This window comes from Bubalus kerabau, chromosome 9 (genome assembly GCF_029407905.1).
Source record: "Bubalus kerabau isolate K-KA32 ecotype Philippines breed swamp buffalo chromosome 9, PCC_UOA_SB_1v2, whole genome shotgun sequence".
Classification (NCBI taxonomy): Eukaryota; Metazoa; Chordata; class Mammalia; order Artiodactyla; family Bovidae; genus Bubalus; species Bubalus kerabau.
This window is the reverse complement of record NC_073632.1, coordinates 84,903,461-84,926,607: the sequence shown is the minus strand read 5'-3', so window position 1 is coordinate 84,926,607 and position 23,147 is coordinate 84,903,461. Positions and strand designations below refer to the sequence as shown.

The 23,147-nt window shown below is 40.4% G+C and overlaps 1 long non-coding RNA gene across 1 annotated transcript in view; it reads right to left on the bottom strand.

The window, feature by feature from the left end:
• Positions 1–8,897: 8,897 nt before the first annotated feature.
• The window catches only part of LOC129619454 (uncharacterized), a 31,292-nt gene continuing 17,042 nt past the window's right edge, over positions 8,898–23,147 (bottom strand). Inside the window, exon 3 of the long non-coding RNA XR_008697884.1 lies at positions 8,898–9,625. This is a non-coding gene — a long non-coding RNA (uncharacterized LOC129619454). The remainder of the gene's footprint in view (positions 9,626–23,147) is intronic.

Below are 23,147 nucleotides of genomic sequence, written 5' to 3'. Positions count from 1 at the left end.
CCTCCACCACAAAGAATTATCTAGCTGCAAATATAATGCCAAACTTGAGAAATCCTATCCTAGCTGTAGGCAGCCGTAAAAGTCACCATAGCATCACCATATAAAGCAGATTGCCCAGATGAGCCCAGCCAACTCACAGAATTGTAAGAAGTAGTACACAGCTGCTGTTCTAGGGGGAGGTACTTTTGTTAAACCGCTGAAGAGGGGAAGGGAAGGAGTCACAACTTGAAGTGTATGCACCTGCCCAGGGTGCTCCTACCATGGCTGAGTTTAGGCTACCAACATGAGCCATTGGATACAAGGCTAGAAAGAAGTGTGACAACTGGCTCTTTGAATCACTAGGACTTGATTACACTGTAATAGGCAACTGAGGCAACATCTCATGGCCAATGTCTCTTTAGATATGAATTCTCGGCATAGGCTTTCCCACGCTCCGTTGACTGTCTAGTCAGTTCTCTCTACTCATATCACATTTCTGTGACACATTTATGTTGGAAGCATCTTTAAATGGGAGACACTGATTTTAGTCTTTCTGACTTGAGCCATTTTCTATGCCATTAAAACTGTCAAATTGGGTTTAGTCAAGAGGCTCTCACAAAGGATCACTGCATGGACTTTACTACAGAGTAATCCCACTGCACTCTAATCTGTAGTACTGAGGCGAATGGTCTGATTTGGAATAAAATACTGCTCTCTAAACTGTGGGGTTTCTTTGTGAAACATGTCTGCTGAACAATAACGGGAGGAACCAGACAAAAATGGAAGCAAGGTGGGGACATGACCATCTAGGCTGGCTTTGGGCCCATGATAAATCACGATTTTGTTTAAAAAAATAAATAAATTTTTTTTCCAGATAGATGGCATTTCTTCTACAACATAAGCCCAAAATTATTTCCCAGAGCAGCCATTTCTCGGGTTTCAGGGTGGATACTAGATTTAGGTTCTAAACCTATATGCAGGTCAGGAAGCACCAGTTAGAACTGGACATGGAACAACAGACTGGTTCCAAATAGGAAAAGGAGTACGTCAAGGCTGTATATTGTCACCCTGCTTATTTAACTTCTATGCAGAGTACATCATGAGAAATGCTGGGCTGGAAGAAGCACAAGCTGGAATCAAGATTGCCAGGAGAAATATTAATAACCTCAGATATGCAGATGACACCTCCCTTATGGCAGAAAGTGAAGAGGAACTAAAAAGCCTCTTGATGAAAGTAAAAGAGGAGTGAAAAAGTTGGCTTAAAGCTCAACATTCAGAAAACGAAGATCATGGCATCTGGTCCCATCACTTCATGGGAAATAGATGGGGAAACAGTGGAAACAGTGTCAGACTTTATTTTGGGGGGCTCCAAAATCACTGCAGATGGTGATTGCAGCCATGAAATTAAAAGATGCTTACTCCTTGGAAGGAAAGTTATGACCAACCTAGACAGCATATTCAAAAGCAGAGATATTACTTTGCCAACAGAGGTCCATCTAGTCAAGGCTATGGTTTTTCCAGTGGTCATGTATGGATGTGAGAGTTGGACTGTGAAGAAAACTGAGCACTGAAGAATTGATGCTTTTGAACTGTGGTGTTGGAGAAGACTCTTGAGAGTCCCTTGGACTGCAAGGAGATCCAACCAGTCCATCCTAAAGGAGACCTGTCCTGGGTGTTCATTGGAAGGACTGATGCTGAAGCTGAAACTCCAATATTTTGGCCACCTGATGCAAAGAGTTGATTCATTGGAAAAGACCCTGATGCTGGGAGGGATTGTGGGCAGGAGGAGAAGGGGACGATAGAGGATGAGATGACTGGATGGTATCACCAACTCGATGGACATGAGTTTGAGTGAACTCTGGGAGTTGGTGATGGACAGAGAGGCCTGGCGTGCTGCTATTCATGCATTTGCTATTCGCAAAGAGTTGGACATGACTGAGCGACTGAACTGAACTGAACTGAACTGAAAGAGTTATTATAGGGCTTCCCTAATGGCTCAGCAGTAAAGAATATGCATGCAGTGTAGGAGACATGTGTTCGATCCCTGAGTCAGGAAGATCTTCTGGAGAAGGAAATGGCAACCCACTCCAGTATTCTCACCTGGAAAATTTCATGGCCAGAGAAGCCTGGCGGGCTATAGTTCATGGGGTTGCTAGAGTCAGACACAACTTAGTGACTAAACCACCACCACCAAGAGTTGTTATAGTTGTGTGGTTAGGAAACTATTCTTGCAGCCAAATTTCCCAGATTTCAGGCTTGGCTTACTGTGTGACCTTGGACAGCTTATTTGTGAAATAGAGATAATAATGGTATCTATTTCAGAGTTAAGGTAGATAACATTTGTGTAGTGCCTAGCACATAGTAAGTTCTCAATACATATAGCCATCATCATTTTTATTAGCAGAAGAATGTAAAGTTTGCTTTCCTTGTTGCTACTCAAACACCCTCCTTTTAACTGAAAATGCTATTTAACTTTTCACTTCAATTGTAAACAAGTTTTTTTTCCTAAAAGCAGCACTGGTTCTAGGTCAAGGATAAACTGTTTTCAGCACACAACTTTAGTCTCATCCAAGAACAAACCACACCCTACTTCCTGTTGTGTGCAAATACGGGTACTTTAAAGGGACAGTCAAAACCAGGGACCCATGCGGATGCTAAGATTGCTACAGAGCGCACTCTGGTGTACACAGCTGGAAACCAGAATAGGAGATTATAAGAAGCAATGCTTTCTTTGCCCAAAAGTTTGAAGTTGATTTGTGTGGGTATAAGAAGTTATAACAAGTTACTAGATAAAAAATAATAAGATGAAAATAGTATTTTTGGAAGAATAGTCTGACAGTAACATTCAGGACTGACAGGATAGAAAAAGTGGTGACTCAGAAGCCAGAAGAAAATCTACTGCACCATTTTGAGGATGAGATCATGAGAGTTTGGGATTAGGAGGTCAACAGCGGAACCCAGAGGAAAGGATGTACATGACAGACATTTTGAAGGAAGAAATCATAGACCCTATAGTCAAAAGTCTTTGATCTTAGAGAAGGGCAATCTCATCAATATCTTATTTGGTTTAGATTGATACCATGAATTCCAATACTCATTAATAAATTGGTAGCATATTCTACTCCGGGAAAGCCCATAAGGATAAAAAAGAACCATATTACCATATTGTTTTGTTTGCTTTTAAAGATCAAAATTATTTTATTACTAATCAAGATTTGAAAGTTCTATGTAACGTTGGGCATTTTGCCATTAAAAAACGCTGCTCAGTGAGCTAGATGTCTTTTGTACCAATTCTGGATTAAATCAATAATCCCAATAATCCCACTTTCTCAAGACATTTTTAGGTTTCAGTCTGAGATGAAAAAAGTGCCAGACACTTCCTGCTTAGCTTTCTAGGTGATTCTATTTCTCAACCTAATATCCAGAGAACTAGATTTAACTACTCAACATGTGTTTTTCTGGTCCTTGGAAGGAAAGTTACGACCAACCTATATAGCATATTCAAAAGCAGAGACATTACTTTGCCAATAAAAGGCCCATCTAGTCAAGGCTATGGTTTTTCCTGCGGTCATGTATGGATGTGAGAGTTGGACTGTGAAGAAGGCTGACTGCCGAAGAATTGATGCTTTTGAACTGTGGTGTTGGAGAAGACTCTTGAGAGTCCCTTGGACTGCAAGGAGATCCAACAGGTCCATTCTAAAGGAGATCAGCCCTGGGATTTCTTTGGAAGGAATGATGCTAAAGCTGAAACTCCAGTACTTTGGCCACCTCACATGAAGAGTTGACTCATTGGAAAAGACTCTGATGCTGGGAGGGATTGGGGGCAGGAGGGGAAGGGGACGACAGAGGATGAGATGGTTGGATGGCATCACTGACTTGATGGACGTGAGTCTGAGTGAACTCTGGGAGTTGGTGATGGACAGGGAGGCCTGGCGTGCTGCGATTCATGGGGTAGCAAAGAGTCGGACACGACTGAGTGACTGAACTGAATTTTATGCAAAGCCCTGTTATAGATGGATAGCAAGACCATTCATTTATAAGTCACAAAAGTGTCATCACCATAATATGAACAGGTAAAACAGAAGGAACTTTGGATTTAGTTCATCTAATTTACCTTTGATTCATATACAGTATATCTTCTGCCTTTTGTCTATAAGTGATAATTTGATTCACAGTCTTTTCCCTTCATCTTACCACATGGCTGTTTAGCCATGGATCAAATTACTAGACGATTCTTTTCTGTAATGGCAACTTAATTTGCTTTATTTTAAAAATATTTACTGAACATATAATGAAGGTTTGTTCCAGATCCAAGTGCAGTGGTGAAGAAACAAACCCAGTCCACTCTCAGGGTGCTCAGAGCCTGGTGAGATACCTACAGACGCTGTCTTCATTCTTGTGTTTTTCTTCAAAAGGTCTTACAGAGAACAGAGATGTCCAACAAAAGAAAATGAAGTATATCAGTAGAAAATGAGAAAGATGCAAAGGGAAAGCAATGATGGAATCATACAACAGAGGTAGACTAATACACAAAATAAATACAATGAAGGCCTACATGTGTTTGCTAAGGATCCACCAGGAATTTGGCTCTAAGTTTTTTGGCAACCTCCGTAAAAGAAGAAACACAATGCATGGGTTCCACCAGATAAAAGCAACCAACTGCTCAGGAAAAATATAGCTAATCCTGATATAAGGCCAAACAGAAAAGCCCTCAAGTTTCTTTCAAATGCAACACTACTGATATCCTAAAGAGCATCCTCAATAATCTCCTTAAAGCAAAGGAGTAGGTCTATTTCTTACAGCACTACTCAGTGTGTGCTGATGGCTTATCCTCAAAGTCCAGTTCAGTAAAAGCAATTTTCCATGGGTTCACTTAAGCAGAAAAATTCATTATAATGTGAAAGAAATATGCGTAAAGTGCTATAGAAGAACAGAGGGGACACAACTGCAATTTCATTATTCAAACTATTGGGGCAGTTTGAGGAGGAATCACTCTCATCATTGAGGAGAGATTCTGGGAACTTCAATTTCCAAAGGAAATATGCAAGTATTTTGCAAATACTTAACCTTCTTAACCTTCATTATGGATGGAATATTGTTTTAAAAGGCCATTCTCATTATGGTAAAATTCACATTAAAAAAATCAAAACACTGGAACTTCCCTGGTGGTCCAGTAGTTAAGAATCAGCCTTCCAATGCAGGGGATGAGGGTTCAGTCCCTGGTCGGGGAACTAAGATCCCACATGCCATGGGGCTACTGAGTCCATGCATCACACCAAGACCTGACGTGGCCAAAAATAAATAAATAAATGTTTTTAAAAATCAAAACACACCTTCAATTGAAAGATTCTCATTTTCTCTGTAGTGTACATATCTCAGTTCACCTGGAATATTAAATATAATGAATAATAAATTTAGAATAAAGGAGTCTACTAATATGAGATGTGGATGCCCGAAGAATCAATGAGAGGTTAGAGTTATATCAGGTTTATAGTAGGCTCCTTCAGAAATCCAAGACCACAGAGCAAAAGGAATTTGGGAGATAAGTTCTGATTCCATGCTAAACTGCATTTTTTAAAAAATGATAGGGTCATGAGTTTGATTTCCACCTGATACTAGAAAAAGAAAGAGCAAACAGAAAAGGAAGCCGTCAATATAAAAGAAAAAATTAATACATCTGGTATCAAAGAGTTTTAAATTTCTAAGCAAATTCAATAAAAAGGGGTGACAAGATTTGTCTTGAAGGGAAAGGAAAGCAAAAAGAATGCAAAAGCTTTTATGGTTGTTTTTATGAAGATAGTATTTCTCTTCAGTATTCAAACCTGTGTGATAGGGAAGTAGTATTTTCCAGCTCTTTGTACCATGACTAGCTTCCTCATCAACAGATACAGGGCAGCCTGGGTGAACTAGACAAGTGAGTGGCAGAAAGACCTCCATAGCAAGGTGATTGGGACTAACATAACAAAAAGTAAAGTGAAAGTGAAAATCGCTCAATCGTGTCCAACTCTTTGTGACCCAATGGACTATAGAGCCGATGGAATTCTCCAGGCCAGAATACTGGAGTGGGTAGCCTTTCCCAAATCTCTGCAGATAAAAATAAGCAAAACAATAAAGATTTGCACAGATGAAAAATCTACTTGCCCACCACCAGTCAGAGAGCACTGGGAACCATTTGCATTGATTCTATTATTTCCCAGTACCTTTGATTGGCTGCCAAGATTACAAAATATTTAAGATCTGCACGCAGCAGTGCTTTTAGATACTAAGGTTGACAAATTTTTGTGTGTGATAGAAATAAAAATTGAGTATTTCAAATCCATCTGCCACCCTGTAAAGAGGGTGGATCTTTCAGCTTAAGGATCTTTTGTTTGTTGAGCACAAATGAAGTCATCCTTGGTACAACAGACACTTGGAGACTGTATTAAGTGAGGGTGAGGAGGCGGGGTGATGAGATATATTTCTGTGCAGAGGGAGGGGAAAGGTGGGTGGGGAGGAGACCAAGAAGGGGAGGAAGATGGAAGTGTTATGCAAGGGAGAGAAGAGGAAAGTCAGGGAGACAGAGACGCATCAGTTGTGGGGACAGAAGAGAGTAAATTCTGAGGGAGAAACAAAATTTGAGGGAGAAGACTTGCCTCTTACAAGGAAATGACTTGCCGCATAACAATCCACCCCAGTCTCCATATACACACAAGACACAATATAAAACCTCCTGTACAGTTCAGTTCAGTTCAGTCACTCAGTCGTGTCTGACTCTCTGTGACCCATGAATTGCAGCACACCAGGCCTCCCTGTCCATCACCAACTCCCAGAGTTCACTCAGACTCACATCCATCGAGTCAGTGATGCCATCCAGCCATCTCATCCTCTGTCGTTCCCTTCTCCTCCTGCCCCCAATCCTTCCCAGCATCAGAGTCTTTTCTGAGTCAACTGTTTACATGAGGTGGCCAAAATACTGGAGTTTCAGCTTTAGCATCATTCCTGCCAAAGAACACCCAGGAGTATCATCAGCCTCTAAACACTGGCTTCTGGGGTGGATTTCCTTTGGGGGAACCAGTAGTCGTGTTTGATCCTACTTCACAGCTGGAGTGGGGCAAGAACAGAAGTGGCCCTGAGAGGACAGGCACATCCATTTCCTAACTCTGTGACCGACCAGTAAAGATCACTGAAAAGTTGCAGCCATCTCCCCCTCACTTTGTCTCCCCCTCACTCGCCCCACTTCATCCACGAAGAGTCCAGACACTGTGGATTTTGCCTCTCCAGTCTCCCATAAGTCAACGCCCTTCCTTTCTATTCCCACCGCCATTTCCGCTGTCTGACCTGCGCCGACTTCCGGAAGGATGCAGTCTCTCTCAGCCCTCAATACCCGCCACGCTTTTTTGTAAACCACTTTTCCCTTAGATCTGTTATAAATTATTTTTTGAATTATTTACGAACATACAGACTCCCTGAGTGCAGTGGCAGCTCTATGAGGGCTGCTTTCTCCTCGACTTTATAGATTTGACAATTTTAGGAAATCTTTGTGAAAGCAAAGGAGAGAGAAGGAAAAGGGAATAAAGAGGGCAGTGGAAGGGGATGGAATTAAAATGAAAGAAGAGAGAAGGAAGGGTGTGGAAGAAATTCAGTAGCATCTTTTTATCTGGGGTGTATAATAGGTCTTCGATACTAGTTTAATTTTCTTCTCAAAACAAGCTTTTTCATACTTTTTCTTTTTTCATAACTGCATCCCTATTTTATTTGGAATTGGTAAACCACACAACGTTTATACATATTCAAATATCAGTGTTTAGCCCCATATTTTCCTCTTACTCCAATACCTCTTCTGGTTTGATTTTCTTTATAATCAATATTCTTTATTCTTAAGATAGTAGGGTAGGTGGTTTAGTCACTAAGTCATGTCCACTCTTGCGACCCCACGGACTGTGTGTAGCCTGCCAAGCTCTTCTGTTCATGGAATTTTCCAGGCAAGAATATTGGAATGGGTTGCTGTTTCCTTCTCCAGGGGAGCCTCCTGATCCAGGGATCCAATGGAATCTCCTGAATTGCAGGCAGGTTCTTTACCGACTGAGCCACCAGTAGAAAAATAGACTAGTTTAGAGACTGTTCAAAATAATTTTAAAATGTACTTCATTTATTTTTCCTGAGTATTGGAGGTATTTCATGAGGGCCAGTATGCTATATATTTCTAAAACGATTATTTTTCTCATTTCTGTGGCTCAGAAAAATCTGACAAGAACCTGCAGCTGCACTGGTTATAGTCTCAGACTCTGATTCCCCAGCCAGGTGCCAGGACAATGGCTATCTATTAATATCCTATGCCAGCTGTTATCTCAACACGTGGGATGACCAGGCATTGGGGAGAAAGACTCCATTTTATCTGCAGCCTCCCCTTACATTTTTGGTAAGAAATAAACTTTGCTATAAGTTTTGAAATAGCTTCTAATAAGTTAAAAAGAATAAATTATGTTTCATGCAATATATTTTTCATCCGAAGCACTAATGATAGATCTTTTTGGCCATCCTAATGTACTATAGTAGACACGGGACACAGTTTGCAAAAGTTATTGGTGAAATGATGTATATGATTTCACTCTAGTCTGCCATGGAAATCAATCCACCATTAAAGTACCCCCTCTTCAGGTATAATTGAACATAGTGAATAGATAAAACATGAAACAGAAGAATATATTGGCAGCTAAGATATAAGAGGACCAAGGGAATACATGTAAAAGGAATCCGAGACAATAAATATAAGTGATACTTCAGTTTTTAAAACTAAGGAACTCTCAGAATACAGCAAGAGGGTCTCCAGCTTGCAAAGAGGCCATATTCACCATTCTCTCAGTTGTAAGTTAATGCCTTATTCATAAAAGCTTGATGAATTATCATCTAAAATCAGAAAGGTGGTAGAAACCAAAGTATTCTGTGTCAAATTTATTTTATCCAAAGTCATATAATCTTTTAAAAAAATGTATATTAATATTTTAAATTGTTTATTTGTCTTTTTGCTTTGTGCAGGCTTTCTCTAGTTGTGGAGAGCAGGAGCTACTCGTTGGTGTAGTTCAGGGGCTTCTCAGTGCTGTGGCTTCTCTTGTTGCTGAGCACAGGCTCTAGGCATGCTGGCTTCGGTAGCTGCAGCATGCGGACTCAGTAGCTGTAGCACATGGGCCTAGTTGCTCCGAGGCATGTGGAATCTTCCCAAATCAGAGATCAAGCCCCTGTCTTCTGCATTGGCAGAGTGATTCTTATCCACTGCTCCACCAGGGAAGTCCCAAAATCATATAATCTTATATTGGGAGGAGACTTTGCAATCTAAGCTCTTACTGAGCCCTGGAATTCCTTCTACTATGTCCTGAAGCAAATGATCATTTAGCCTTAGGCCAACTCCAAACTCGCTTCATTATTTAGCCTTAACTTGAAAAATTCCCAAGACAGTGATCAAAGGCAGACTCCTTATTGGACATTTTTGTTTCCCAGGAAGTTCCTTTGTATGTTTTTTTCACAGAAAGTTCCTTTGTATGTTGTGGTGAATCTTGCATACTTATAATTTTTATCCATTGATCATAGTTTTGCTGTCTGGAAGATTCTTTGTTATAATTTGTGGAGAAATCTTTGAGAAGCTAGAGTGACAATTTAAGATATCCTAGGCCTGAAGAGTAGAAAATTGAGAGAGGTGAAATAAAATACATACGTATATATCCATTAGTGCCTTTTGAATCAAAGTAAATAGCATAACTCATTATTCCAACTTACATTCAAGGCATATGGTATATGGAATTAAAATTTAAGTGTTGACTCAATGGTAAAGAATCCACCTGCAATGTAGGAGATGTGAGATTGATCCCTGGGTTGGGAAGATCTCCTGGATAAGGAAATGGCAACCCACTCCAGTATTCTTGCCTGGAAAATCCTATGGACAGAGGAGCCTGATGGGCTACAGTCCATGTGATTCCAAGAGTCAGACCCAACTTCGTGACTGAACCACCTCCACTACCCCCAAGTACAGTGCTACACTCTCTCCAACTAGATTCAACTGTCATCACTCGATTTCTTATACTGTTCCAATTTCTGTAATCTCCCCAGCTTAAAACCAAGCAGATGAAAGGCTTTGGGAATAGGAGACAATGGGAAATAATTTTTCCAAGAATTTTTTTCCTTAAAAAAGTATTAGGGAATGGCATTTATTTTTGTTTAATTCTTAGCCCAATAAACTTGATGTTAGAATTTGTCACATAAAATCAGAGAGGCTTTGGGAGACATCTGCATCACTTCAGCCTCAGGCAAAACTTTCGACTTTACAAACAACACCCTGAAACTCTACCACTTCCCTTGCATCTGAGGTTAAAAGCAAGTGCTTGCCCTCATTGCTCTAGTTAAGATCTTATCTTCTGTTGTTTTTCTTCCTCTGATAGGCTGCCCTGGGCGTTCGAGAAAAGAGCTTTGATATTTGCTTTCCTCCAGGCTCAAACTAAAAAGAAGACCATCAGGAAAATATAGTCACACACACACACACACACACACACGCACATATGCACACATGCACACACACACACAGCATTAGTCTACTGCATTTCTAACACTTCTTCCTCATTTGTGATGGATAAATCATAATGTCCTCTAACTGCTTTGGGTTTTTATAACCATAACTTCATAAAGAAGTTTGTTTACGTCAAATACCTAATTTTTTCTTCCTCTAAACAAATCTTGAAAGGGATATATTTTCAACACTGTAGATTAGTTCTCTCGTAGGTTATCAATACGATAAATTACTTTTGAACAACAACGGAGCGTATATTTCTATCACATGCTTCAAAGAATACAGCAGACTGAGTTCTAGAAAGCTGGAATACTTTCTAGAAATGGACACATTTTTGAAACCAAAAGGCCAAAAAACCTGGGTTATGCTGGGAAACTTTGAGCTGTTTAAAAATCATTAGAATTGGCAGAATAAAGAAATACCTATTTAAATGCAAAATAGTTTATTTCTTTTTACCTTTTTAAGGTCAGTGAAAGAAGGTTCTCACAATTTTACAACTGTTAAAAAATTAAACTATGTATCATCTACTTTCACAACTATTTACCCAATTTAATCTTCAAAACAAGCCTGGAGGCATTACTGTCCACATGTTTGCAAATAAGGAAACAGGCTGAAGGAGGAAGAGCTGAGACACAGTCAATATTCCAGGAGCCAAACTTGACATCTCAGAGCCAGCTGTGTCCACCACAGCATCACTGTTCACTGATCTCTGGGTTCACTTTCCTCTGCTCCTCCAAATACAAAGCACCCTTGCCCTTGCTTTCTAGATAATTATATTCTGAACATCTTTTACTTAGTAAATCTCGAAATTTTTCAAATGGTGCTTTATTCATGGATTGAGTATACCAGGTCCGTTACAGGAGATTTCCAAAAATAAAAACGTAATTGGAAGAGATGACCTATGAGTTTTAATTTTAAAACTAGTAATTCTAGGGATGTCCCTGGTGGTCCAGTGGTTGAGACAACGATTCCACTGAGGGGGCACAAGTTCTATCCCTGGTTGCGGAACTAAGATCTTGCATGCCACATGGTGTGGCCAATAAATAAATAAAATGGTAATTCTGTGAGAGTACACACACACGCACATACACACACACTCACAAAGCAAAGCAAGAAACATAGCCAGGTATATTAGGGTACTTGAGAGTCCTGCTTTGTGCAATACAGAGTCTCACCCTTAGACCAATATTAAAATGATCTGAAAATTTTAAAAAATAAAATAAACTGTGAGAGCCTCACCCTCAGAGACTATGATTTAATTAGCCTGACCAAGATCTCCCAAATTAGGTTTTTCTTGATCTTCTAAAAAGAACTTCTTTAAAGATCCTTGTGTCATCCTAATGTGCACTCAGGAATAAGGACTACTGGTCTGGGTATATTGAGGTATATCTGTGGGGAATTTGGGGAATGGAAGTTGGGCAGATGACAGTTCATACTTTCTCTTCTTGAGAGTCAATATTTCTGCTTATATTAAAGAGATTGTGGGGATATATGCCACCAGAGGCATCCATTGGTATTAGTCTGGGAAGGCTTTTAAAAGAGATGAGGCTTAAGCAGAATTTTGAAAGAGAATGATTTGAAAGAGCATAATTTGATTATAAGAATAGAGGAGCCAAGATTAGGTCAGGGAGTTAGATTGTAAGCATGAATTATGTTCAGAACTGAAACGGAGCTTTTAACTGAGAACAATTAAGGAATACCAAGAAACCCATCATCAAAATTTTGTTCCTTCTAGGCACTCAATAAATAGTAATTAAACTTCATTGTTATTGAATTGAAATAACCTTAATGGAAGATCATTAAGTGGCTCAGATTAAGTTCTATATTTATCACTATATCTGTTTAATCCTGGGTCTGCTCCCAGAGATTTAGAAATATTAAGACCCAAGGATCATGCTCTTCACTCTCCCTTCCTACTACATACTGTCTTTATTTGAATGGAAATGCAATCTATTAGTAATTTCTTATTTTCAGCAGACCAAATGTTACCCTGATTACATTGAGGGAAAGATAACTCTGAGAGCATATAAAATTTCCCGATATCCCCAAACACAGTGGGTAGCTGTTAAGGGTTCTATGTTGATGGTCCTATGACCGTGGGGGAAAACAGATCATATTTCAATAAAATATTTTCACTAAACTTTAGAATCTAATAATGCCATTAGAGTTATACTTAGTTCCCTTTTAAAAATTGTGAAATATTTATCATCTTGTTTTAAATATTATTTCCAAGAGAGAGTGGGACCAACTATGGATAGTTTGTGAGATATATAAAGTAGCTATTCACTGGCTAATTAACTGAGAGTGAAATTTTAATGAGACTTGCTTGAAAATCAAGCATGACCTTCCTGTACCATCTTTCCTTGTTGCTGGTGTTGTTTAGTCACTAAGTCGTGTCTGACTTTTGCAACCTCGTGGACTGCCAATACCTTGATTTTGGACTGGCTTTCCTGTCCTTCACTACCTCCAAGAGTTTGTTCAAACTTGTGTCCACTGAGTCAGTGATGCCATCCAACCATCTCATCCTCTATTGCCCTCTTCTCCTGCCCTCAATTTTTCCCAGTAGCAGGGTCTTTCCCTGAGGATCATGCAATCAGTATCTGATTGCTGATAAATAGCAAGCATTTGTCAGCAGTTGTCATCAATAGGTAGCAAGACATGGCAGGATTAAACAGAGCGTCCTTATCATCTTCCAGTGAAAACATGGGATAAGATATGCTGGACTCATTCATAGGATCTGTGGGAATGGCATAATGTCTGACCTTGAAAAATCTTGAAAGAGTCACAGTTTGTCTTTGAGGCCACAACCCCTCAATCATAAATTCATTCATTCACCCTTTCATTCATTCAACAAATATTGAGGCTGCACTAGCGCCAGATGCTGAGTAGGCCAGGCTAGTCTCTGCTCTCCCCGAGTTTAATGGGGGAAACAATTAACAAACAGGCAGACAAGTTTAAAATTATAATTAAAAATTGAAGAATAAATATTGTGAAGGCAATAAACAGCTGGTTATGTGAGGGACTAACGAGAGGAAACCAGCCCTGCATACAATCAGGAGAAGAAATTAGAGCAGAGAGAAGACTCTAGGGGCTTCCCAGGTGGCGCTAGTGGTAAAGAACCCTCCTGGCAATGCAGGGGACTCGGGTAGTCCGCAGGCTCACCAAGAGTCGGACACTACTGAAGCGACTTAGCATAGCATGGCACATGGGGCTTGATGGTAAGGAACTCCATCCAGGTTCTTTTTTATCTGTTCAACCTGGATCCTCTCTGCAGGACCCAAACCCAAGCCTCACTGTCTCCTTTGCGAAAACTCTTCTGTAGCAGATTCAGCCTTGAATTGTGTATATGCACACACACGTGTGTATGTCTGTGTTTTGTGTGTATGTATGGGAGGGGGTGTTGCTAGCATAATTCAGGTTTTTAAATAAAGTTAATTATTTTTTTTCTCTGCAGATATAAACTTGGTTTTACAAGAAAACTATATGGAAAATTACTGTTGACTATTACTCATCTGGGGAGCCCAAACTTACTGATGGTGAGGAAACTACCCCTGTGAGACCTCTGAATCCTCTGATTTGTTGAATTTGAGGGGTGTTTGGAGGTGGGGTGGGGAATAGGAGTTCTTTCTATAGCAAGAGCTTAAAAGGCTGTGATGTATGTCAACAAGTTAGAGAGTATCTCAAGGAAACCAAAGTAAAAAGTCAATGTAAAAAGGCTACACTTTTTAGCTTTTTAACATTCTCAACCTTTTGAACCCAATATCTTTTTTTGATAAACATAAAAAGCTCATATACTCTGTTATGGGGTGAATTGTGTCCCCTCCCTCTCCCAAAATATGTTGGATTCCTAATTCTCAGTATCTGCAAAAGTGACATTATTTTAATATAAAAAAAGTGAAAAATGTTAGTTGCTCAGTCTGGTCCAACTCTGTGTAACACTGTGCACTGTAGCCTGCCAGGCTTCTCTGCCCATCACATTTCCCAGGCAAGAAGACTGGAGTGAGTAGCCATTCACTTCTCCAGGGGAATCTTTCCAACTCCGTGATCAAACCTAGGTCTCCTGCATTACAGGCAGATTCTTTACCATCTGAGCCACCTTGCAAATGATCAAGTTGAGTTCATTAGGGTGGGCCCTAGTCAAATATGACTATCCTTATGCATGCTTAGTCACTTCAGTCATGTCTGACTCTTTTGCGGCCCTTTGGACTGTAGTCCACCAGGCTCCTCCGTCCATGGAATTCTCTAGGCAAGAATACAAGCATGTGTTGCCATGCCCTCCTCCAGGGGATCTTCCTGACCCAGGAATCAAACCTGTGTCTCCTGTATTGCAGGTGGATTCTTTACCACTAACATCATCTGGGAAGCCCATATCATCATAAAATGGGAAAATTTGGACACAAACACTGTCACACAAGGTGAACATCATATGAAGATGAAGGTCAAAGTCAGGGTCATGCATCTGCAAGTCCAGAAAGGTATGGAACACGTTCTCCATCGAAGCAGCCAAACCTGCTGACACTTGATCTTGGACTTCTAGCCTCTGCTGCTAAGTTACTTCAGTCGTGTCCGACTCTGTGCGACCCCATAGAAGGCAGCCCACCAGGCTGCCCCGTCCATGGGATTCTCCAGGCAAGAACACTGGAGTGGGTTGCCATTTCCTTCTCCAATGCATGAAAGTGAAAAGTGAAAGTGAAGTCGCTCAGTCGTGTCCGACCCTCAGCAACCCCATGGACTGCAGCCTTCCAGGCTCCTCCATCCATGGGATTTTCCAGGCAAGAGTACTGGAGTGGGGTGCCATTGCCTTCTCCTTCTAGCCTCTATAACTGCAAGAAAATGATTTCTGTTGTTTTAAGCCACGCAGTTCGCAGTACTTTGTTACGGCAGCTCTAGCAAGCTAATACACATGATTTTCCATTTTTTAGTTTTTAATTTTTAAATATTTACAGATTCATAGCAATTTATTTTTCCAATTATTTTCAAATCTCAAATAGACTTGTAAGAATGTGTATAGGTTTATTGAAAGTGCCTACTGAATTTAAAAGGTTCAAAACTTCAACAAAGTTAAAGGGTGTAGCAACCACAGATGACTTTTCACATAGGTTTCCAGAATGTTCCCTAATTTGCTGACACATTTTTTTCAAAAATATGTCTTATTCCCCACTCACCCCTGAAAATTCTGATATTCATCACAGTAGAGAGTTTCTATCCCATATTTACACTGCACAGTTGAGAATCACTGTTCTAGCTTCTCTAAATTATATAGAAGTAGAGCGGGAAGGGTTGGGTGTCAGTCACACCTTGTCTCAATCCCAGAGGAGACCTCCACCAAGATATAGTATTGGGGGAGGTAGTAGAATCCTATAAAATGTCCTCTCTGAAACCTCTACCTGATGATGCCCATAAAATACTCCAGTAGCAGGTTGAAACAGGCCTCCCAAATTCTAGCAATCAGAATCCAACAACACATTAAAAAGATCATACACCATGACCAAGTGGGCTTTATCCCAGGGATGCAAGGATTCTTCAATATCCGCAAATCAATCAATGTAATACACCACATTAACAAATTGAAAAATAAAAACCATATGATTATCTCAATAGATGCAGAGAAAGCCTTTGACAAAATTCAACATCCATTTATGATAAAAACTCTCCAGAAAGCAGGAATAGAAGGAACATACCTCAACATAATAAAAGCTATATATGACAAACCCACAGCAAACATTATCCTCAATGGTGAAAAATTGAAAGCATTTCCTCTAAAGTCAGGAACAAGACAAGGGTGCCCACTTTCACCATTACTATTCAACATAGTTTTGGAAGTTTTGGCCACAGCAATCAGAGCAGAAAAAGAAATAAAAGGAATCCAAATTGGAAAAGAAGAAGTAAAGCTCTCACTATTTGCAGATGACATGATCCTCTACATAGAAAGCCCTAAAGACTCCACCAGAAAATTACTAGAACTAATCAATGACTATAGTAAAGTTGCAGGATATAAAATCAACACACAGAAATCCCTTGCATTCCTATACACTAATAATGAGAAAACAGAAAGAGAAATTAAGGAAACAATTCCATTCATCATTGCAACAGAAAGAATAAAATACTTAGGAATATATCTACCTAAAGAAACTAAAGACCTATATATAGAAAACTATAAAACACTGGTGAAAGAAATCAAAGAGGACACTAACAGATGGAGAAATATACCATGTTCATGGATTGGAAGAATCAATATAGTGAAAATGAGTATACTACCCAAAGCAATTTATAGATTCAATGCAATCCCTATCAAGCTACCAACAGTATTCTTCACAGAGCTATAACAAATAATTTCACAATTTGTATGGAAATACAAAAAACCTCAAATAGCCAAAGCGATCTTGAGAAAGAAGAATGGAACAGGAGGAATCAACCTACCTGACTTCAGGCTCTACTACAAAGCCACAGTCATCAAGACAGTATGGTACTGGCACAAAGACAGAAATATAGATCAATGGAACAAAATAGAAAGCCCAGAGATAAATCCACGCACATATGGACACCTTATCTTTGACAAAGGAGGCAAGAATATACAATGGATTAAAGACAATCTCTTTAACAAGTGGTGCTGGGAAAACTGGTCAACCACTTGTAAAAGAATGAAACTAGAACACTTTCTAGCACCATACACAAAAATAAACTCAAAATGGATTAAAGATCTAAACGTAAGACCAGAAACTATAAAACTCCTAGAGGAGAACATAGGCAAAACACTCTCCAACATACATCACAGCAGGATCCTCTATGACCCACCTCCCAGAATATTGGAAATAAAAGCAAAAATAAACAAATGAGACCTAATTAACCTTAAAAGCTTCTGCACATCAAAGGAAACTATTAGCAAGGTGAAAAGACAGCCTTCAGAATGGGAGAAGATAATAGCAAATGAAGCAACTGACAAACAGCTAATCTCGAGCATATACAAGCAACTCCTACAGCTCAACTGCAGAAAAATAAATAACCCAATCAAAAAATGGGCCAAAGAACTAAATAGACATTTCTCCAAAGAAGACATACAGATGACTAACAAACACATGAAAAGATGCTCACCATCACTCATTATCAGAGAAATGCAAATCAAAACCACTATGAGGTACCATTTCACACCAGTCAGAATGGCTGCGATCCAAAAGTCTACAAGTAATAAATGCTGGAGAGGGTGTGGAGAAAAGGGAACCCTCTTACACTGTTGGTGGGAATGCAAACTAGTACAGCCACTATGGGGAACAGTGTGGAGATTCCTTAAAAAACTGGAAATAGAACTGCCTTATGATCCAGCAATCCCACTGTTGGGCATACACACTGAGGAAACCAGAAGGGAAAGAGACACGTGTACCCCCATGTTCATCGCAGCACTGTTTATAATAGCCAGGACATGGAAGCAACCTAGATGCCCATCAGCAGATGAATGGATAAGAAAGCTGTGGTACATATACACAATGGAGTATTACTCAGCCATTAAAAAGAATACATTTGAATCAGTTCTAATGAGGTGGATGAAACTGGAGCCTATTATACAGAGTGAAGTAAGCCAGAAAGAAAAACACCAATACACTATACTAACGCATATATATGGAATTTAGAAAGATGGTAACAATAACCCTGTGTACGAGACAGCAAAAGAGACACTGATGTATAGAACAGTCTTATGGACTCTGTGGGAGAGGGAGAGGGTGGGAAGATTTGGGAGAATGGCATTGAAACATGTAAAATATCATGTATGAAACGAGTTGCCAGTCCAAGTTCGATGCACGATACTGGATGCTTGGGGCTGGTGCACTGGGACGACCCAGAGGGATGGTATGGGGAGGGAGGAGGGAGGAGGGTTCAGGATGGGGAACACATGTATACCTGTGGTGGATTCATTTTGATATTTGGCAAAACTAATACAATTATGTAAAGTTTAAAAATAAAATAAAAAAAAAAACTGGGAAAAAAATTAAGAAAAAAAAAAAAAAGAAACAGGCCTCCCAAGTGGCTCAGTGGTAAAGTATCCACCTGACAATTCAGGGGACACAGGTTCAATCCCTGGGTCGGGAAGATCCCCTAGAGGAGGAAATGGCAACTCACTCTAGTGTTCTCTCCTGGGAAATCCAAGGGCAGAAGATCCTGGGAGGTACAGCCTGCTGCTGCTGCTGCTGCTAAGTTGATTCAGTCGTGTCCGACTCTTCACGACCCCATGGACTGCAGCCCACCAAGCTCCTCCATCCATGGGATTTTCCAGGCAAGAGTACTGGAGTGGGGTGCCATTGCCTTCTCTGGAGGTACAGCCTATAGGATCACAAAGAATCAGACAGACTGAGCACCTGAGTGCACATGCATGCATGCACATACACACACACACACATAGCAGGCTGGACAATTACTCCCACCCCTAGGCATGGGTATTTGGGAAAGTACCAGCTTATCAGAGGAATGGGAACCATGAAAACCATGAATGAAAACCAAGGAGATCTTTATATTATCTTGTCCCCAATCCTAATATGTCATGGAATAGGGGGTGAATTTCATCTTGTCTTGGAACTAAGGTTATAGGTAATGTATCAGTTTCCTGGTTTGGAGGTGTAGCTGGGGGGTGTCATAACAAAATACCACAAACCAGGTGACTTAAAACAACATAAATACATTGTCTCAGAATGGAGGTTAGAAGTCCAAAATCAAGGTGTTGGCAGAGTTGGTTCTTTCTGAGGTGTCTGAGGGACAATCTGTTCCATACTGTTCTCTTACCTTCTAGTAATAAAAAGCTTGTAGATACATCCCTTCAATTCTCTCTCTTCACATGGCATTCTCCCTGTGTGACTGTATCTGTGCATAAATATCCCCTAGTCATAAGAACTGTGATATGAATAGCAGTCACCTTGGGTTATGACCTCATTTTAGCTTGATCATCTGTGAAGACCCTATTTCCAAATAAGGTCATAGTCACAGGTACTGGAGATTAAAACATCAACATATTTTAGAGAAAGGATGTAACTCACCTCATAACAGGTATCAACCTGACTCTTCATACTATGAGAGACTGAAGAACAGCGGTAAAGTTCTCAGATCAGGATCTGATCCCACCAGCTCCACTACTCAACCACTGGGAAGACGCTACCATGAGGATGGATACTGTCAATGGGCTCCCCCTGCTGGAAGAGTCAATGATATACTCAAACTGCTCTCTGGCTGCATTTTCACCTGTGTCTCCAGGTAAAATTAACCAATAATTTTCCTTTCTTGTTCAGTCCTTAGATTCAAGGTTACATTATTCTCATAACATGAATTCGAAGATTGATCCTACTTAACTACTCTTTGGAATATTATGTATAAGATGAAAATTATCTGTTGCTTGAAGAGTCAGTCAGCTTGCTTATAAAACCATTTTGGCCTTATGATGTTTAGTTTTGTTTACAGGCGGATTTGTTTATTTGTTTCTTTTTTTAAAAAACTGTTGATTCTTTTTCTATGCGTGTGTGTCTGTCTATGTCTTTATCATTCCCTGCTTTCTTGTGAGTGAATTTAGTTTTATGAATTTCCTTTTATACTTCAACTAGTTTGAAAGTCTTCCTCTATATTCCTATTATTCTACTTTCACTTTAATAGTAGTCATAGTGTTAGTTGCTCAGTCGTGTCTGACTCTTTGCTACCCCATCGACTGTAGCCCACCAGGCTCCTCTGTCCATGGAATTCTCTAGGCAAGAATACTGAAGTAGACTGCCATTCCCTTCTCCAGGGGATCTTCCCGACCCAGGGATGGAACCCAGGTCTCCTGCGTTGCAGGCAGATTCTTTACCATCTGAGCCACAGGAAAGCCCCTAGTTTCACTTTCAGATCAGATCAGATCAGTCGCTCAGTTGTGTCCGGCTCTTTGCGACTCCATGATTCGCAGCATGCCAGGCCTCCCTGTCCATCACCGACTCCCGGAGTTCACTCAGACTCAATCCATCGAGTCAGTGATGCCATCCAGCCATCTCATCCTCTGTCATCCCCTTCTCCTCCTGCCCCCAATCCCTCCCAGCATCAGAGTCTTTTCCAATGAGTCAACTCTTCTCATGAGGTGGCCAAAGTACTGGAGTTTCAGCTTTAGCATCATTCCTTCCAAAGAAATCCCAGGGCTGATCTCCTTCAGGATGGACTGGTTGGATCTCCTTGCAGTCCAAGGGACTCTCAAGAGTCTTCTCCAACACCACAGTTCAAAAGCATCAATTCTTTGGCGCTCAGCCTTCTTCACAGCCCAACTCTCACATCCATACATGACCACAGGAAAAACCATAGCCTTGACTAGACGGACCTTTGTTGGCAAAGTAATATCTCTGCTTTTCAATATGCTATCTAGGTTGGTCATAACTTTCCTTCCAAGGAGTAAGCATCTTTTAATTTCATGGCTGCAATCACCATCTGCAGTGATTTTGGAGCCCCCCAAAATAAAGTCTGACACTGTTTCCACTGTTTCCCCATCTATTTCCCATGAAGTGATGGGACCAGATGCCATGATCTTCGTTTTCTGAATGTTGAGTTTTAAGCCAACTTTTTCACTCTCCTCTTTCACTTTCATCAAGAGGCTTTTTAGTTCCTCTTCACTTTCTGCCATAAGGGTGGTGTCATCTGCATATCTGAGGTTATTGATACTTCTCCTGGCAATCTTGATTCCAGCTTGTGCTTCTTCCAGTCCAGCATTTCTCATGATGTACTCTGCATATAAGTTAAATAAGCAGGGTGACAATATACAGCCTTGATGTACTCCTTTTCCTATTTGGAACCAGTCTGTTGTTCCATGTCCAGTTCTAACTGTTGCTTTCTGACCTGCATACAGGTTTCTCAAGAGGCAGATCAGGTGGTCTGGTATTCCCATCTCTTTCAGAATTTCCCACAGTTTATTGTGATCCACACAGTCAAAGGCTTTGGCATAGTCAATAAAGCAGAAATAGATGTTTTTCTGGAACTCTCTTCCTTTTTCAATGATCCAGAGGATGTTGGCAATTTGATCTCTGGTTCCTCTGCCTTTTCTAAAACCAGCTTGAACATCAGGAAGTTCACGGTTCACGTATTGCTGAAGCCTGGCTTGGAGAATTTTGAGCATTACTTTACTAGCCTGTGAGATGAGTGCAAATGTATGATAGTTTTAGCATTCTTTGGCATTGCCTTTCTTTGGGATTGGAATGAAAACTGACCTTTTCCAGTCCTGTGGCCACTGCTGAGTTTTCCAAATTTGCTGGTATATTGAGTGCAGCACTTTCACAGCATCATCTTTCAGGATTTGAAAGAGCTCAACTGGCATTCCATCACCTCCACTAGCTTTGTTCATAGTGATGCTTTCTAAAGGCCCACTTGACTTCACATTCCAGGATGTCTGGCTCTAGGTGAGTGATCACACTATCATGATTATCTGGGTCATGAAGATCTTTTTTGTATAATTCTTCTATGTCTTCTTGCCACCTCTTCTTAATATCTTCTGCTTCTGTTAGGTCCATACCATTTCTGTCCTTTATCGAGCCCATCTTTGCATGAAATGTTCCCTTGGTATCTCTAATTTTCTTGAAGAGATCTCTAGTCTTTCCCATTCTGTTATTTTCCTCTATTTCTTTGCATTGATCGCTGAGGAAGGCTTTCTTATCTCTCCTTGCCATTCTTTGGAACTCTGCATTCAGATGCTTATATCTTTCCTTTTCTCCTTTGCTTTTCACTTCTCTTCTTTCCACAGCTATTTGTAAGGCCTCCTCAGACAGCCATTTTGCTTTTTTGCATTTCTTTTCCATGGGGATGGTCTTTATCACTGTCTCCTGTACAATGTCACGAACCTCTTTCCATAGTTCATCAGGCACTCTGTCTATCAGATCTAGTCCCTTGAATCTATTTCTCACTTCCACTGTATAGTCATCAGGGATTTGATTTAGGTCATATCTGAATGGTCTAGTGGTTTTCCCTACTTTGTTCAATTTAAGAAAGTGGATGGCATTAATGGATGACATTATATTTGAGCAAAAGAGGCCATTCCAGGTTCTGCACCTATGCTACCATGTTTCCTTGGAGGTTACTATGACCTATTTACAATCATCCACAGGGACTAGTAGGGCCCTTGCAATCAACACGCTTCTCTCCAGTGCTGCCTTTAGGCTTATCCAGGGAGCTCTAGAGACTGCTACATCAGATCTTGACATTCTGGAAAATCTATCTGTATGGACTTCACCTAAGTCTGCATTTCTTAGATCATTCCAAGTGCCTTATGTGAAGTATTTCATTTAGCACTCAAAACAACCCTGTGAAGTGCATATGACCATCTTAACTGACAGGTAAATAATCCAAATCATAGAGAGGATAAGCAGTTCCTCCAAGTTCATACCACCACCGAATGGTTCTGAGCCCAGTAAGTCTGACTCCAGAGACCTAAGGACCCTTTTGGAAGCCTAAACAATTTGGCAAAACTTGGCACAGGGGTCGTAGCTGTCAGGATGCTTTTCAGACCTGTATCTGGGTCTATGTTTCTTGACAAGGCCAAAATCATTACAAAAGGGATTTATGTTTACTGGGCACTTACCTTGTTCCAGATATTTTCCATGTGTAAGGTCATTTAATCTTATAAGACAAACAACCCTGCAAGGTTGTCATTATA